We start from the raw sequence: 17097 nt of genomic DNA on the forward strand, positions 1-17097 counted from the left end.
CAATAGACTAGCTCTAACATGTGAACACTTTCCAAGTGATAAGCGGATTCTTCCCAGTCCTGCTTAGGTTCTGATACTTTGATCCTATGTTGTTTGATGATCCTATCATGCGTCCATAGTTGCAGCTGAGATGAAATTAGACCTGACAAAATGTTCTTGTTGTAGGATAGGGCTGGTACCTCTTTCCAGGGCAAGAGGAAGCTCTGTCTGTCTGTCTGTCTGTCTCTCTCTCTCTCTCTCTCTCTCTGTGTGTGTGTCTGTGTCTGAGTGAGTGAAGCAGTGACTGCAGCAGTGACTGCAATCTTTTCAGGGCAAAAGAAATATCACACTAGTGCCATAAGGGGAATCCATGTCTTTGAGGAGACCTGTAAATGGTTCACTGGCATGGACGAAGATAAAATCCTTACGGGCTGTAGATTTTTCTCTCTTGAGTAGGTTGGCCTGTAAATTTTTATGGGCAATTTCTGTTTAGTAATGCCAAGTATCTTATCTTGTATTATTGCAAGATCTGGGTCAATGGCATGCCTTTGTTCTATACTTTCCCGTCCCTATTGCCCCAAACTCCCTCTGTTATGGATAATGAGTATTACATTTCTTTTTTGGGGGGAGGGGGAAGATGGACAGAACTTAACTAAGGGAATAGCATCAATTTTCTGCCTTTCTGTGTATGTCTCTGTGCTTGCAACATAACTGATGGTGGGTCCAGACACTGTGTTTCCCACTAAAAACTCTTCCTCTGGGGATAACCTGTTTGGATATTTGGCAGTGAGTGTTTAACTCCAAAATGCACTTGAAACAAGACACACTTCCACCTTACCTTCAGCAGATGAGGAGGAATATGAAAGATGAAAAGTTGATCCCCAGATTATTCCCTTTCCCACTGTAACCCCCCAAAGCAATAAGGACTTCTTCCTTCTAAACATCTTCTACACCACAGTTGGTTCATTTTATTTTATTGTGACCTAAGGGATGGGGGGCGATCTGCATCCCCATCAGGGCTCTGAGCTGTATGGAGAGATTTAAACCTCTCTGCCCAACCCAGTGTTACTGTTTACTTTACTTTTTTGTTGTTCTTTGCCACCACCAAAATCAGTGGGATTTGGAACATTTGTTTTTTGGGAGCATATCAGGCCTGTAAGCCAGGGGTTAACCACCCCTATTCAGTTTTATTGATCCAATAAAAGCATACCTTTGACATAATCAAGGCAGAGGGAGAAACTTTCATCTCACTAGAGGTGGGCCAGACTTAGTCCTACTCAGAGTAAACTCACTGAAGTTACAATACATGACTAACTTAGGTTTATTAATTTCAGTGGGCCTACTTCAACTTAGCTGAATATAACCCACACTTTTTGGAAATTCTTCTCCTTTATTACCAATTCCTAATCTTCGCTATTCCTTATTGACTTTTTACTTTGCTTTTTTTTTTAAAGAAAGCACCCGTATTACATGTAGAACTGTGTTACAAGTATAATCAATGTAAAGAGGGGGAAAAAAGGAAAACAAGGGAAGAGAGACAGATGAGGACTTGGACACCCATCTCAATGCCTTACATGCTTCGTAGCCCTCGGTCAATCCCACACATGTTAAAAACCCAGTAATTGCATTTTGTTTTGCCTCTGACCTGTTGTCAGACCTGTTCTGCTAAAGGTTAAGATGGAGATACAGTGCTCTATGCACCACTGAGCCTATTGAGGCAGTGATGACACTGAACTGTGGTAAAGGGAGTCCATTTTAATTCATAGCATTTCCACCACCTCTGGGTAGTTCACCATTCTTTCTAGTGCTATGAATCTAATATTCTTGCTGGCTTCAACATTTCTGGAAATGTTGTTAAAGATCAACATTTTGTAACTCCATCTAAAGTAGGGGTGAGGAACTGAATCCAGCATCACAGTGATGTCAGAAAAATGTGAGATGAGGTGACCCATTTTTGCCCATGTGATATGAAATCAAGCTCTGTGGTCAAAAGAGTCTGCAAAGCATTCTCAACATCTGCAGAGACCCTTTTGTCCAAGCCCCACCTTTACCTGCCTCACACCTGATGCTATGTCAGGTCTAGAGCAGGTGGGTGTTGACTGGCCAAAACAAGTCTAAAAAGTTCTCATAGGGAATTGACACATTAACTGTTAACAGGGGTGGCTGCTCTCTATTCTCGGAGGTGAATTTAAAGCAGCCAGGTGCAGTTCCTATATCAGAGCCCCATGGAAGAAAAATCACCTTGAAGAATGGGTTACAGGAAGATAAGCCACAGGTGGAGGAGAGACCTGCATGCCTCACCTGCATACCTTGTCACAAAATCAGACACATGCAGCTTCTTTAAATGTGCTTCTGGTAGAACAAGGCTTAAAGTGGATGTACCAATTTCTTGTCTAGTCTGGCCTGATAGAAATTCTATGCGTACATGCTTACACTATTGATTTATTTGCAAGCTCAATCATCCTAGTGATAAAGGTATTTCAATTATAATGGGTTATTTTAAAACCCTTCTCTTGGGCTCAATATTTGATTCTGCATTAACTAACATCTCTAGGAGTTTTGCTTAACTGTTAGTATTTTTCTCTTTCCTGGATTGCAGCCCTTTTTTTCCTTGCTACAACAGGCAGTAACAATTTATTGGAAAACCATGTGAAATTGGTGGAAGGAGAGAAGGGAGGGGAGGTCTCTCTGTCTCCAGGATCTTTGGATGTACCAACAGTGCAGCAAGCCCTAAGAATAAAACCGAGTCTGTCATATATCTCCTATAATTTGAACTGGGCTGCAGGTCCTATGACTGAAGTCTTTTGTTTTTGGATTTTCCAGTTTGTACAGCACATTTAGCTTCATCTCGCAGGTGTGATCATGTCAGCAAGGGAAAGAAAAAGTACAGCTACAAAAGAACTAATTTGACAGTCATCCTGTCAGCCTGACTGAGACTCCCAGGTAATCTGCCACAAATTCTCAATTGTTGTAGGAGAAATGAAAAACCCAAAGAGCCTGAACTTGGATTTGAGAAGACTGGTTTCCTTGTGTGCTTGCTTTCTGCTGGGATGCCTTTGCCATGGTGAAACTTGTGCCTGGATGCACATACATTTTGTTTCTGTGTGTCCTGCTATTGTGGAATCAATGCCTCCTCAATGTTCCTGTTTCCTTTCTTTTTCTTTTAGGCTGCTTTCTCGCCCAGCACAGAGCTGTAGGGGTATTGGAGTTATATCCTTATGGAGGCATTCTTGTCCTCATACAAGGGGGGGGATGCAATAGAGACCTCTGCCCCTTGCATTGCATTCCTGTTCCCCAGGCCCACTGGCCTCCACACACTGGAAGTAAAACATCTGCTGCAGGGAGCCTGTTGTCCTCATGGACATTCCCCATGTAACTTAGAACCCTGCACAATCAGGGTTCTAAATTACACAGGGAACAGCTGTGAGTATAGCAGCTTTCCTCCTACAGCCACCCACCAGTTCACTGACTGTGGCGGGGACATGACAGAGTGGACTGAGCCAGCTAGCATGTCCCCATGGTTCCCTTGTGTGATTCTAATGATGTGAGGAAAAGAATGCCTGGGCTAATGTGGTACGTTGAAGAAAGCAATGTGTTTATTAGCTTGGGAGGGAAACTGTTTAATGATAACAGTGATGTTGAGTAGTCCATGAAAGTTTCCTGCCTTAACTGGGCAACTGGAAGGGGCCTCCTTGAAGTTAAATGGATGGCAGGAAGCCTGCCCCACTGGAAGATAGGTGTGTGTTTGTGGGAAGGTAAGCAGTGACATGTGGGGCTACGTGTGGGGGAAAATAGCATGAACTGAACATTCTGTTCATTCCGCTATCTTTAAGGAGAGATGGACATTGTGTTCTCATAGCTGCCAGGGCACTGCCGTGGTGACCACCAGGGTAACAACAAAGGGTATGTGTGCATTCAGTTGCTTACCTCACTCATACTCCATTTAGAGTGCAGGGTCGGAAGAAACAGTGATGTTATTAGCTTAATATAGTCACTATTTGAAAGTCTGTTGTTAGGCTTCCTTTTATTTTGGAACCCCAGTCATTTCCTTACCTGGCACAGTATCATAGCTCCATCACTGAGGATATCATGTGAAGGTCTTTTGTCCCTTATTTGCACACAAACTGCAAAGGGTATTGCATATGGAGACTTGCAACCAAATGACACATTCCGAAATATCACTGGACAGTTGAAAGGATCTTATGTTGTACCCCTTCAGGCTGCTGGTGGTAAACAGCAAATTTTAATGATCTCTTGCATCAAAACTCCCTCTTTCTGGAAAATGGAACTGCCAGGTAGAAGAGTTCTAGCTTAGCCTTCTCTGATGTAGTCGTTTTCTACACGCAGGCAGGCTTTTGATTTTTTGCATGTGTGAGAAGCAGGCATTGAGATGTGAGCCCCACCACCAACTGTACTCTGAAGTGATACACAGTCCAAGAAAGGCTGTAGCACATATTTCTGAATATGTATTTCCATTCTGTCATGACCCACTGCACATTGGAGGACTCTGAGGTTGAGGCTGCTTCCTCAAGGGAAGTACCTTATTTGGGTCCTCCCAGCCAGAAGACACAGCTGTGCCACCATCCTCTGACTTGTAAGATAAAACTGTTGCAATACCCTTACCCAGAAGATACAGTTGTGCCACTGTCCTCTGACTTGCGGGATAAAACTCTTGCAGTACCCCTATCTCCCCAGTCTTTCATAAGTCAAAGACTACAAAATAAGGTGAGGGCCTTTTAACTACCTGGTCAGTTCCTTCAGGGAGGTGAAGCCTATCATACTCCAGTTCCCTTGCTGCCTGCTGCAGTAGCTGCCTTATGAAGAGACGCTATCAGTCAGCTGGGCCGCTTTGGAGCTGTTCAAGGTCCTGTTTGGTGTGCCCTGTATTCTGACCTGACTTTGACCTGATGACTTCATGGACATTGCTTACTTCCTTTGGAAGTCTCAGGCATCCATGGAATTGGATGCTCTTTCTCAAGGACGGGAACATGCAGGAGATAATACAGTGTGAAGATAGAAATAGGGTTCTCCCCGACAATTACAAAAAGATTTAGACATAATTTAATGCCCAAAGGAATTATGAGTTAGTTGAACTATTGATTACAATAAATGTACGTAATTGCTTAAATACTAGGCTTAAGGCTAGACTTAAATGTGTGAGAATATGGAATGAAAACCCCGGCCCTAGGGTGAGATTGGATGTGACTGTGTGTTTCCAGTCTTGATTTTGTTTGCAGCTCCCTGATCTCCTCCTAGATGGTGATGATTCTAAGTAAGCATTTCAAGATTCCTACAAAGAGTGGGGTGGTACTCTTATCAATGTTCATATGAGCCAGTTATCATTCTCTGGCCTCATTTTACAGCTCAAGCACAGCTAGTATAATAATCTATCTTATGAATATCATGTAGAGCTTGTGACTGTGTCTGTATATCAAACAGGAAAGAGATAAAGAAAAAGCCCCAATCTTTTGGTGTACTTTTTTAAAGACTGTGACCCTATCACGCAAGCTGCTAGTAAAGATGCAGATGCTGATGCTGTATTTGTAAACTTGGAGGTAAATGATAGCCTGTTGGATTTCCCAACACAGTAGTTGGCAAGATGGTTCTACAGAACAATTGCAGGCTGCGGTGGAAGATTGCTGGGTTGGCTATGAAGTCTTCCCTTAAAGTCTCAAAGGGACTCTGTACTCTTCAAACCAACTAACAGTTATGTACAGATTCTACAGAGGTTCCTCTTGTCTGTGGCCACTAACTTTACAGGCCAGACTGTGATGGAGAAACCCCATTTATTTATATTATTTGATTTATGTCCTGCCCTTCCTCCCAGCAGGAGCCCATAATATAATTATATTATATATTTGGATATAATAATCCCTATCCCTGTTGGTGCTGCTGGACCTCTCGGCGGCCTTCGACACGATCGACCATGGTATCCTTCTGGGCCATCTAGCCGGGATGGGATTGGGAGGCACTGTTTTACTGTTGCTCCGGTCCTACCTGACAGACAGGACCCAGAAAGTGGTGCTGGGAGACTACTACTCGACCCCCTGGCCATTGGCCTGTGGGGTACCGCAAGGTTCCATTCTGTTTGCCATGCTCTTTAACATTTATATGAAACTGCTGGGAGAGGTCATCAGGAGATATGGAGTACAATGTCATCAATATGCTGATGACGCTCAGCTCTATCTCTGCTACCACCTGATTGCAGGGAGGGAGTGCTCATCCTAAACCGGTGCCTGGAGGCTATGAAGGGCTGGATGTGGGCTAACAAACTGAAGCTTAATCCAGACAAGATGGAAGTGATGCTGGTCAAGAGAAAAATGCACCAGGGACGGGGTTGCAACCTGTTCTGGATGGGGTTGGACTCCCCTTGAAGGAGCAGGTCCGCAGTTTGGGAGTCCTCCTGGATCCTGCTGTGCTGCTTGAATATCAGGTGGCTGTGGTAGCCAGGAGTGCTTTTGGCCAACTCAAACTGGACTACCAGCTGTGACCGTTCCTGGAGGCAGTTGACTTGGCCACAGTGACACATGCATTGGTGACATCGAGATTTGATTACTGTAATGCACTCTGTGTGGGGCTGCCTTTGAAAATGGTTCAGAAATTGCAGTTGGTTCAAAATGCAGCAGCCAGAATGTTAACTGGAGCATGGCGCAGGGAGCGTTTTACCCCTGTGCTTTATTGACTCCACTGGCTCCCAATTTGTTTCTGGGCCCAATTCAAAGTGCTGGTTCTGACCTTTAAAGCCATAAACGACCTTGGACCAATATACCTGAGGGACCACTTATGCCCATGTGTACCTGCCCGGGATTTAAGATCATCTGCCTCTGGTCTCTTCTGTGTGCCTGGAGTGAAAGACGTGAGACTGACAGGCACACGGAAGATAACTTTTTCAGCTGTGGCCCCCAAGCTTTGGAATACCCTACCCCAAGAAGTCCGCTCTGTTCCCTCCCTGTTAGTTTTCCGGAGACTTCTGAAAATGATCTTGTTCCAGAGAGCCTTTGGGAGGGACTGAAGGTAGAGCCTGACACTGATTTAATGCCTTCTACGTTAAATTTTACCTTTGTACTCCCTTTACCACTCCCTATATATATGTATATGTGTGTGTGTATATATATATATTGTATTTTATGTATTTTAATTGTATTATATATATTTTAATTTATTTTAATGTTTTTGTGATTTTACTGTTTACAATTTTATTATGTATGTGTTTGATTTTAGTTTTGTAAGCCACCCTGAGTGCCCTATTTTAAGGTAGAAGGGCGGGATAGAAATATTTTAGAATAAGTAAATAAATAAATACATCTCATTTTGGCCCTGTTTCCTGGATTCCTTTGCCATTGGCCAGTAACATTTTCTGGGAGTACCAACTTCAAAGCCAGTTTTTCCATTGACTGATGTTTGACTTGCTGTTAAGAACATAAGAACATAAGAAAAGCCTGCTGGATCAGGCCAGTGGCCCATCTAGTCCAGCATCCTGTTCTCACAGTGGCCAACCAGGTGCCTGGGGGAAGCTCGCAAGCACGACCCGGGTGCAAGAACACTCTCCCCTCCTGAGGCTTCCGGCAACTGCTTTTCAGAAGCATGCTGCCTCTGACTAGGGTGGCAGAGCACAGCCATCATGGCTAGTAGCCATTGATAGCCCTGTCCTCCATGAATTTGTCTAATCTTCTTTTAAAGCCATCCAAGCTGGTGGCCATTACTGCATCTTGTGGGAGCAAATTCCATAGTTTAACTATGCGCTGAGTAAAGAAGTACTTCCTTTTGTCTGTCCTGAATCTTCCAACATTCAGCTTCTTTGAATGTCCACGAGTTCTAGTATTATGAGAGAGGGAGAAGAACTTTTCTCTATCCCCTTTCTCAATGCCATGCATAATTTTATACACTTCTATCATGTCTCCTCTGACCCGCCTTTTCTCTAAACTAAAAAGCCCCAAATGCTGCAACCTTTCCTCGTAAGGGAGTCGCTCCATCCCCTTGATCATTCTGGTTGCCCTCTTCTGAACCTTTTCCAACTCTATAATAATCCTTTTTGAGATGAGGCGACCAGAACTGTACACAGTATTCCAAATGCGGCCGCACCATAGATTTATACAACGGCATGATGATATCGGCTGTTTTATTTTCAATACCTTTCCTAATTATCGCTAGCATGGAATTTGCCTTTTTCACAGCTGCCGCACACTGGGTCGACATTTTCATCGTGCTGTCCACTACAACCCCGAGGTCTCTCTCCTGGTCGGTCACTGCCAGTTCAGACCCCATGAGCGTATATGTGAAATTCAGATTTTTTGCTCCAATATGCATAATTTTACACTTGTTTATATTGAATTGCATTTGCCATTTTTCCGCCCATTCACTCAGTTTGGAGAGATCTTTTTGGAGCTCTTCGCAATCCCTTTTTGTTTTAACAACCCTGAACAATTTAGTGTCATCAGCAAACTTGGCCACTTCACTGCTCCCTCCTAATTCTAGGTCATTAATGAACAAGTTGAAAAGTACAGGTCCCAATACCGATCCTTGAGGGACTCCACTTTCTACAGCCCTCCATTGGGAGAACTGTCCGTTTATTCCTACTCTCTGCTTTCTGCTTCTTAACCAATTCCTTATCCACAAGAGGACCTCTCCTCTTATTCCATGACTGCTAAGCTTCCTCAGAAGCCTTTGGTGAGGTACCTTGTCAAATGCTTTTTGAAAGTGTAAGTACACTATGTCCACTGGATCACCTCTATCTATATGCTTGTTGACACTCTCAAAGAATTCTAATAGGTTACTGAGACAGGACTTCCCTTGCAGAAGCCATGCTGGCTCTGCTTCAGCAAGGCTTGTTCTTCTATGTGCTTAGTTAATCTAGCTTTAATAATACTTTCTACCAGTTTTCCAGGGACAGAAGTTAAGCTAACTGGCCTGTAATTTCCGGTATCCCCTCTGGATCCCTTTTTGAAGATTGGCGTTACATTTGCCACTTTCCAGTCCTCAGGCACAGAGGAGGACCCGAGGGACAAGTTACATATTTTAGTTAGCAGATCAGCAATTTCACCTTTGAGTTCTTTGAGAACTCTCGGGTGGATGCCATCCGGGCCCGGTGATTTGTCAGTTTTTATATTGTCCATTAAGCTTAGAACTTCCTCTCTCGTTACCACTATTTGTCTTAGTTCCTCAGAATCCCTTCCTGCAAATGTTAGTTCAGGTTCAGGGATCTGCCCTATATCTTCCACTGTGAAGACAGATGCAAAGAATTCATTTAGCTTCTCTGCAATCTCCTTATCGTTCTTTAGGACACCTTTGACTCCCTTATCATCCAAGGGTCCAATTGTCTCCCTAGATGGTCTCCTGCTTTGAATGTATTTATAGAATTTTTTGTTGTTGGTTTTTATGTTCTTAGCAATGTGCTCCTCAAATTCTTTTTTAGCATCCCTTATTGTCTTCTTGCATTTCTTTTGCCAGCGTTTGTGTTCTTTTTTATTTTCTTCATTCGGACAAGACTTCCATTTTCTGAAGGAAGACTTTTTGCCTCTAAGAGCTTCCTTGACTTTGCTCGTTAACCATGCTGGCATCTTCTTGGCCCTGGCGGTACCTTTTCTGATCTGCGGTATGCACTCCAGTTGAGCTTCTAATACAGTGTTTTTAAACAACTTCCAAGCATTTTTGAGTGATGTGACCCTCTGGACTTTGTTTTTCAGCTTTCTTTTTACCAATCCCCTCATTTTTGTGAAGTTTCCTCTTTTGAAGTCAAATGTGACCGTGTTGGATTTTCTTGGCAATTGGCCAGTTACATGTATGTTTAATTTAATAGCACTGTGGTCACTGCTCCCAATCGGTTCAACAACACTTACATCTCGCACCAGGTCCTGGTCCCCACTGAGGATTAAGTCCAGGGTTGCCGTCCCTCTGGTCGGTTCCATGACCAACTGGTCTAGGGAATAGTCATTTAGAATATCTAGAAACTTTGCTTCTTTGTCATGACTGGAACACATATGCACCCAGTCTATGTCCGTGTAGTTGAAGTCACCCATTACTACCACATTTCCTAGTTTGGATGCTTCCTCAATTTCTGTTCTGTTCTGTTGCAGGTGATGGTCTTACCCAGAAGAGATTCCAAGTTGGGGTAGTTGGTTCTTGGTTTTGGCAAGGCAAAGCAAAGTGAGGTGAAGTTCTGGTTCTAGTAGGTCAAAACAGTTCAAGGTTCCAGTATGGCAAAGCAGAGTTTGGTCCAGGTAGCACCCTGGATAGCTCCATGTGGAGGTCAGACTGGAGATTAATGCAAGCAGGCTGAAATGCTGTTTCAGCTACAGACAACCCCAAACTGAGACCTAAATAGGATTTCAGCTCAGTGGGTGGTTAGCTCTGCTCCACTGGTAGAAGCTTTTTCTAGTAAAAAATATCTAAATAAATTAAAATTAAAGGGACCTGGACACTTTAAAGGGTCTTGGACTCCAGTAGTGTGGAGGAGACTGTGGTTCTGCTGCATTGTTGTGCTGGAGTCCTCTGATTTAAAGGACATCATTGTGTTGACCTCAGTCTGAGGAGGTGGTGACAAGATGGGATCTTGATGTAGAGGACTTTCTAGAGAACAGGGATACTTTTTGGATATTGTTGAGTTCAGTTCCCCTTCCCACTTTGAAACCACCTCTTGAGTCCTTGGCCTGATCTGCTTGCACATGGGGGAAGTCTGATGCTGGGGTCATAACGTCTGTCTGTTTTGAGTTTGTATTTTTCCTCTGACTTTAACACTGCTAATAGCCATTTGGTTTCTTCCAGCAAAATGGTCCATGTTTGCTAGGTATAGGGGGATGATGTTGCTGATGTCAACCTAGCCTGACTGGGATTGTATTATTTTATTCCACAACAGCATGGCTGAATTTATTTTTGGTTTTTGTCTTGGTAAAAAAATACCTCTGCTGTATTTACCAATCTATCTGCTTCCCAAATAAAATGTCGTTTGTTTTGCAACTTCCCCATATTTATAGTGTGTATGTAGTCTTTACATCATGTCCCCCCTCCCCATTTTTGATAAACACTTCAGATGCAAAATAGTTAAATTTTGTTGGAGTTGTGGTATTCCTCTCCACATCAACTGGGTACTTCTTTTTCTGCTTTTCTCATAGTTTCATAAATATAGTATTTGCTTTATTGTAAAGTGTCCTGGAAAGAGATCTGGCCGCCCTTAATAATAATGCATCCTGCTTTTATGTCATCTTTGACCTATTGCATTTTGGGTTGTCATTTGAAAAATGGAATTGTCAGTTTTCCAGCCCTGCATCTGTTTCTCAGATGCATCTGCAAAAGGGGCTGACTTCTTTGGAACTGCCTGTTGGGATGGCATGGGTTGGTCGCTGTTATTGCTTGGAGGTAAAGATTAGCAGTGATGTGCTCCATTTTTAATGAGCTATGGGTTTCTTTAATTTGAGGCTAGTGTTGCAGAATGAAAGTATTTGCTGCATACTCTGAACTGTTGTGCTTAATACATCCTGGCTTCCTTGATGCAAATAAGGCTATTTTTTTAAAAAATAATAATTCTGAATGGCATGTAGCTGTGGACCTGTGTATTGCTAGTGTGCAGGTAAGAGAAATTCACTTGAAAAGCATGATCCGGGTTAATTAGAAAAAGGAAAAACAAACTCAGTTGCTGACATCCCTCTACCCGTTCCCACCTCCACCTCTGGGTCTCCAGTCCAAATACATTCTAAACACACTCTTTGTGATGTTTGGTTGCTCCACAGTGGTTCCTCATGAGAGCCAATGGTCTCCTACATGACAAAAGTAGAAAAACTGGGGATTAGCAATAACACACACCTGGCAGGCAGTAGTGTGCATGTGTATCGTTTCTGCACTGCTCTATTTACTTAGGATTTATTTAGGATTTGTTCTTTCTTTCAAAGGCAGCATAGCATACAGTTGCCTCTTGGGAGCAGAGAAACGTCTTCTACTTCTTGGTCCAACTGATATTAATATTATTAAATTCTGATTTGTTAAAGTCTCCCTCTAATTGCAGTTGACTCCTGTGTATGCTACACTTCAAAGACATCTTCTCCCTCCTTTTTTCTCCTTACGTATGTGAAATCACTGATATAGAGCTTTACATAAAGAATGCTGTTAATTGCGTTCTCAGAGCCAAACTTGATGAGGCTTTGAAGATGATCTGATCCTTGACCAGATCTTCTGTCTGTCATAATTTCTTTTAAAAGTGTGTATGTGTATACACGTATGTGTGTGTGTGTGTGTGAACTGGATTCGTATCATGGTGCTGGGGAAGACAGATTTAAGATTTCCTGATCTAATCTCCCACTTGCTGTTTGCCTCTTCAATGAAAAAAATATAGATATATGTTTTCCTTATGGGCAAATAGCAACTAGGTGGGGGGTGCAAGGGTGCTAGATCAGGAAAGCAGTGAAGGGGAAAACATTTTTAATCTCTCCACTCATATCTCTATGGCCCCAGTTCAGTCCCCTCGCTCTCCCCACAGCAGCTGTAAAAAGAGATTGGCACTCTGATCACAGACCTCCACCTCATCCCATTGTATTTGACACAGGTGGTGAGAGGTGGAGAGTTCCAGTTGTCTGTCTAGCATCATGCGCTGCTTGGACTTGAGAAAATAGTTGAGATGGGGCAAACTCCATCTCCTGTCCTAGACTCTGGGTTCAATGAATATCTGGTGTGGGTGAGCAGATTTTGACTCCCCGCTACTTTGTCTTCAGTTGCAGCCTATTTCTTTTCTTCCTTAGAAAGTCAGTGGTCCCTCACTGAGTTATGCAGAGCAAATGGCAAAACCTATGCAGTGTGGGCAAAATAGTGTCCTTCCCCTTATCAGCATCAACAATGTCTGGGGGTAGAGGGGCAATTTACTTCCTCCTCTCTGGTGTCGTTGCTTGATAGTTTGCACCCCCTTTTCTTGATCTCACAGAAATCAATAGAAGCCATTCACTTTTATGAAAAACTGAACACAGCAAGTCATGCTGAGGAGCCCATCGCTCATGAATGCATCATTCTTTTATTTTCAGTTTCCTCTTTTGCTGCGTCCTCAGAAAGGTGGAAGTGCTGGGTAGACACCAACCTCATTATTACCAGGAATGTTAACCCCACATCTAAGACTGTATTAATCAGCACAAATCATTTTTTGCTTTGGCTGTGTCTATATAAGGACATTCTCAGATACAGATGGACTACATTTCAGGACTTCACTGTGAAAGGTTAGCGGTAGCCGCTGTTACTACTGAAGCTGTTTGAACAGTGAAATACAAAAGCACAGTGGATTCCCAAAGTCTTCTTTTATTTGTCCCTCTTTTCAGGCTCTACACTGCTTCGGTGTGTGCTTGTGTGCACGTGTGCTGTTTTGCAAATATGACACTTCTTTGTGATTAATATGACCAATGTCTCTTTATTATTATTTCTTGCACTCCCTCATCAGAATTTAAGCTGTTTTGTGCCTCCAGATTGCTGAAATCCTGTTCCCTATTCTGCTTGAAATTCCTGACTGATAGCCTTTAAAGACATTTCCCCATGGCTCTATGCATTAGGATCCCAGTTTTGAGTAACTTGTCTGAAACAGGACTTTCCAATAACTCATTCTTATAATCTTTAATTTAAAATTATTATTTACCCAGGTTCTTTCTAACATTGAGCTTTGAGGGGGAAATCAGGGAACCAACAATTTTGTAAAATATTGGACTTCTCCAAATATGTATTCTTCTGGTTGTGGGTTGGGAAGAATAGACTCGGATCACCCTTTTTTATTAGGGCAAAACTAGATGTGACAGCAAGAGATTCATGTTCAGATCTCCCACTGTTCTTTAAGCAGTTTAGAAGCAGGGCATCCAATTTAGATCATGGCATTGGGGGGTGGGGTTCAGGTGAAGCATCTTAACAGTGGTTCCCAACCTTTATGAGTATGGGTCCCCCTTTATAAGCTCAAAAAATGTTGTGACCCCCCCCATGCTAATTGTAATTTTAGCCTCTGTTAATTGAAAACTTGGTGTGTGGCAAAATCTCCAAATATTCCTTTCCATAAAAAGCTCCCTGCAGACAGGGAGGTGTTGCTTTCTTTTCTTAATGCAAAGGTTCATCAAATTGGTATCCCCTATCCCTAACCCACCCACCCAGAGTCTGAAGATGTACAGTCCTGTCTCCCAACACCAGTGGGTTACAGTGTTGGACTAAGATCCAAGTTAAAATCCCCACCCAGCCATGAAGCCCACTGGGTGACCGTGGACCCGGCACAGTATCTCAGCCTGACCTACCTCACAGGGTTGGTGTAAGGATAAAATGGAAAGGGGGGGAACTATGTGCACCACCTTGAGCAACTTGGAGGAAAGGTGGGATATAAATGCAATAATAAATAAATAAATAAATAAATACATTTCAGCTGCGGTATGTGGACCCCAGCCTCATCTAACCTGCTGAGATGATGGTGGTGATGATGATGATAATAATAATAATGAAGCAGCAATGTGGTAGTGATGGGGATGTCAGATTGTGAAGACGAAAGGGTGGATAGATTGAGGAGGGGAATTAGTGCTTTTAGGCCTTGGGATGATAATCAGAAGAGATAACTTGGTTAGCATGCACTTGGGGAAAGAGAGTGGAGCAGAAGACAGATCAGCACGCGCATGCACATAAACACACCTGTCCCTTCTGCAAGCATCTGTAGACATGCATGCATTTAGGCACGTAGGAGGGGGGAAGCCCTCAACTGCTGCAGCGTCTTGGACAGTTGTGAGTAAGAGTGTCAGCAGCAGCAGCAGCACGAGGAGATGGGAGTCAGTGATAGTAATCCCCTCTTCTTCCTGGTAGCTCCACCCTCACCTTCCTTTGGTGTCTGCCATATGTTTTATAGGCAGATGCCTGCCCTTGGCGTGCCTGAAAGACGCTCTGACGCTTCAGCAAAAGTCCTCCCCTCTCATTTGGAGCAAGGGGGAGGTGTCATCTCCAGCAACAGTGGGGAACAGACAGTGTCCAGGGAGTGAAGAGTTTTTCTAAAAAATTAATAAATAATTCATTTTTTTCTGCTGCTTGCGGCTCCCTCTGGATTACTTCACAGCCCCCCTGGGGGTCACAGTCCCCAGGTTGGGAACCACTGTACTATAACTTGGTCATGCAACCAAGTTGTAACTTCAACTCACTCCTGGCAGTGTCATCCTATTTTTTTTTTAATAGACTTCAAAAGACTTCAAGGTGCCTTGCAGTCAATTTTGGGCTCGGCATTCACCATTGTGGTACCCATGGGCACAATGGCACTCTTGAGGTTTTCCCCGGTACCTGCAAAGCCTCTGACCCCCCCTTGGTCATGAGGTGTAATTACCTTTCCCCCCCCTTGAATAATGCATAGAGCTAGAAGAGGAAGTTGGGAGAATGAGGCTCTTTCCCCCATCCTCTTTCAGCTCAATGTGCTTTTCAAGGTTTAGATTAATTATACTTTGACCCAGGTCTCTTGGAAAAGTGAAGCTTGTGTTCACACGCTTTCTCTCTTTCTTTGTATTGGAGTGGGGGGTGATCTTTGGGGAAGAGAAGTGACCAGATAGTGTGGTGCACACAGCAGTTGCTCAAGAATCCAAAAATACCTATAGGTCTACAAAGGTTGGTGACCCCTGATTTAAGACAATAAAATACCATAAAACTACTGAGACTTTAAAAAAAAGGCAGGAATGTAACACAAACACAAAATTATTTGTGTTGGCATGGTGAATATGGGTTGTCTTTACATTATCATGTGCTGCTATGCTGACTTTTGAATAGATCCACATAATCTGTGTACGTGCCAGGGTGGTCATATGAATAAACTTTAGAGAGCGTTTTTTTCCAAATTCCTGGAGTGCCTTGAGGAACAAGGGAAAATGATGTGCTTTTCACTGTTGATAATAGAGTTTTCTATGGGAAATGCTAGAGCTTCCTTCTCTTTCTATATAGCAATGATTCTCTGGCTGTTTGTGAGCTAGTTTTACACTTTTGGCTGAATCATTCTGGATGACCTACCCATGCCGCTGGATTACGTTAAAGGAGTCACAGTGCATCCAAGAAAATCACATGAACAATTAAGTCCTCCTTAGTTTTGATGCATGAGTCAGCCTTGCAGCTGTTTCTTCTGCTTCCTGCATATTGGAATAGTAAGTGAGAGAGTGCAGGTATGTTGATTGTGAGGAGAGAAGAATAACCCATTCAGTAGCAGAAGAGTGTGAATAAGAATGTTGCAGAGACTGGAATCTACGCTAAAGGGTAAGGTTTAGCTTTGCAGGCACACTTCCTTTCTCTTGCCTGCTAACTACCTTAGATGTATGCTATGTGTGTCTGCATGCCTGCTTGATTTCAGTTCTGTCTATGCATCTCATTTTGAGCCATTCCTGATGCTTTTGCTCTGTCTTGGGCCCCTGCTCTGACCATGTACCTCCAGCTTCCCTTAGACTAGAGCCTGCTGTTTCTGGTTTCTCATATAAGCAGTAGCAAACTGTGTGATGATGGTCTGAGATGCAAGGGCACGTCTGGTACAGAGAAGAATAAGACATTAATAAATTGCAGCCATCTTTGAGTCCACACATTTCTGGAGATAAGCTGTATGCTCGTCCTTCCAAACCAAATTTCACTCTCAACGAGGCAGTTTAATCTCTTCCTTGCCCTCTAGATATACTGGCCTGATATCCATGGAGGTTGGTGCACGGAGGTTATTTTTTTAGCTAACAGGAAAAATGCAAATCCTTAGCATTATAAATGTTTCTTCTGCTTCCTGCATATTATGTGTGTAATGCATAAAGACTTAGGAGTAGGTTTCTGTAGCTGATGAAGCTTTGCAAATAGTGGCCCTCATGTGGCCTTCTTATGTGAACATTAGAAGAGCAAATTGCACCATTTTTTGGATTTTCAAAGTGTGGTTCTCTCCCCCTTTCACAGAAGGGAAAGGGTAATCTCGCATGAGCTCATTCTTCTGCCATTACACCGCTGACATGAACAGACCATATACATGAGCAGCTATTCACAGTTGGCTGCAGTGCAATTAGTTCCTGGTCTTCCAGTGCACTTTCACTTGGTATAAGCATTTCACAGTGCACCTATACTATCAGAAAGGGACATCGCCAAATGCCATAGAAAACATGCATGTTGGGCTTTTAATTTTTTTTGCATGTATCAAAA

The 17097-nt window shown here is 43.1% G+C and overlaps 1 protein-coding gene across 16 annotated transcripts in view; it reads left to right on the forward strand.

Moving 5' to 3' along the window:
• The window catches only part of EPB41L1 (erythrocyte membrane protein band 4.1 like 1), a 231146-nt gene that overhangs the window by 24778 nt on the left and 189271 nt on the right, over positions 1-17097 (forward strand). For 3 of the 16 annotated variants that reach the window (XM_061631572.1, XM_061631571.1, XM_061631573.1), the window contains exon 3: positions 2803-2922. The exons of 12 other annotated variants lie outside the window; for them this stretch is intronic. The gene's annotated coding sequence lies outside the window, so the exon portion shown is untranslated. Of the gene's footprint in view, positions 1-2802; positions 2923-16085; positions 16189-17097 lie in introns of those variants that run through there. One more of the 16 variants, XM_061631579.1, reaches the window with a different exon arrangement.

This window comes from Rhineura floridana, chromosome 6 (assembly GCF_030035675.1).
Source record: "Rhineura floridana isolate rRhiFlo1 chromosome 6, rRhiFlo1.hap2, whole genome shotgun sequence".
NCBI lineage: Eukaryota > Metazoa > Chordata > Lepidosauria > Squamata > Rhineuridae > Rhineura > Rhineura floridana.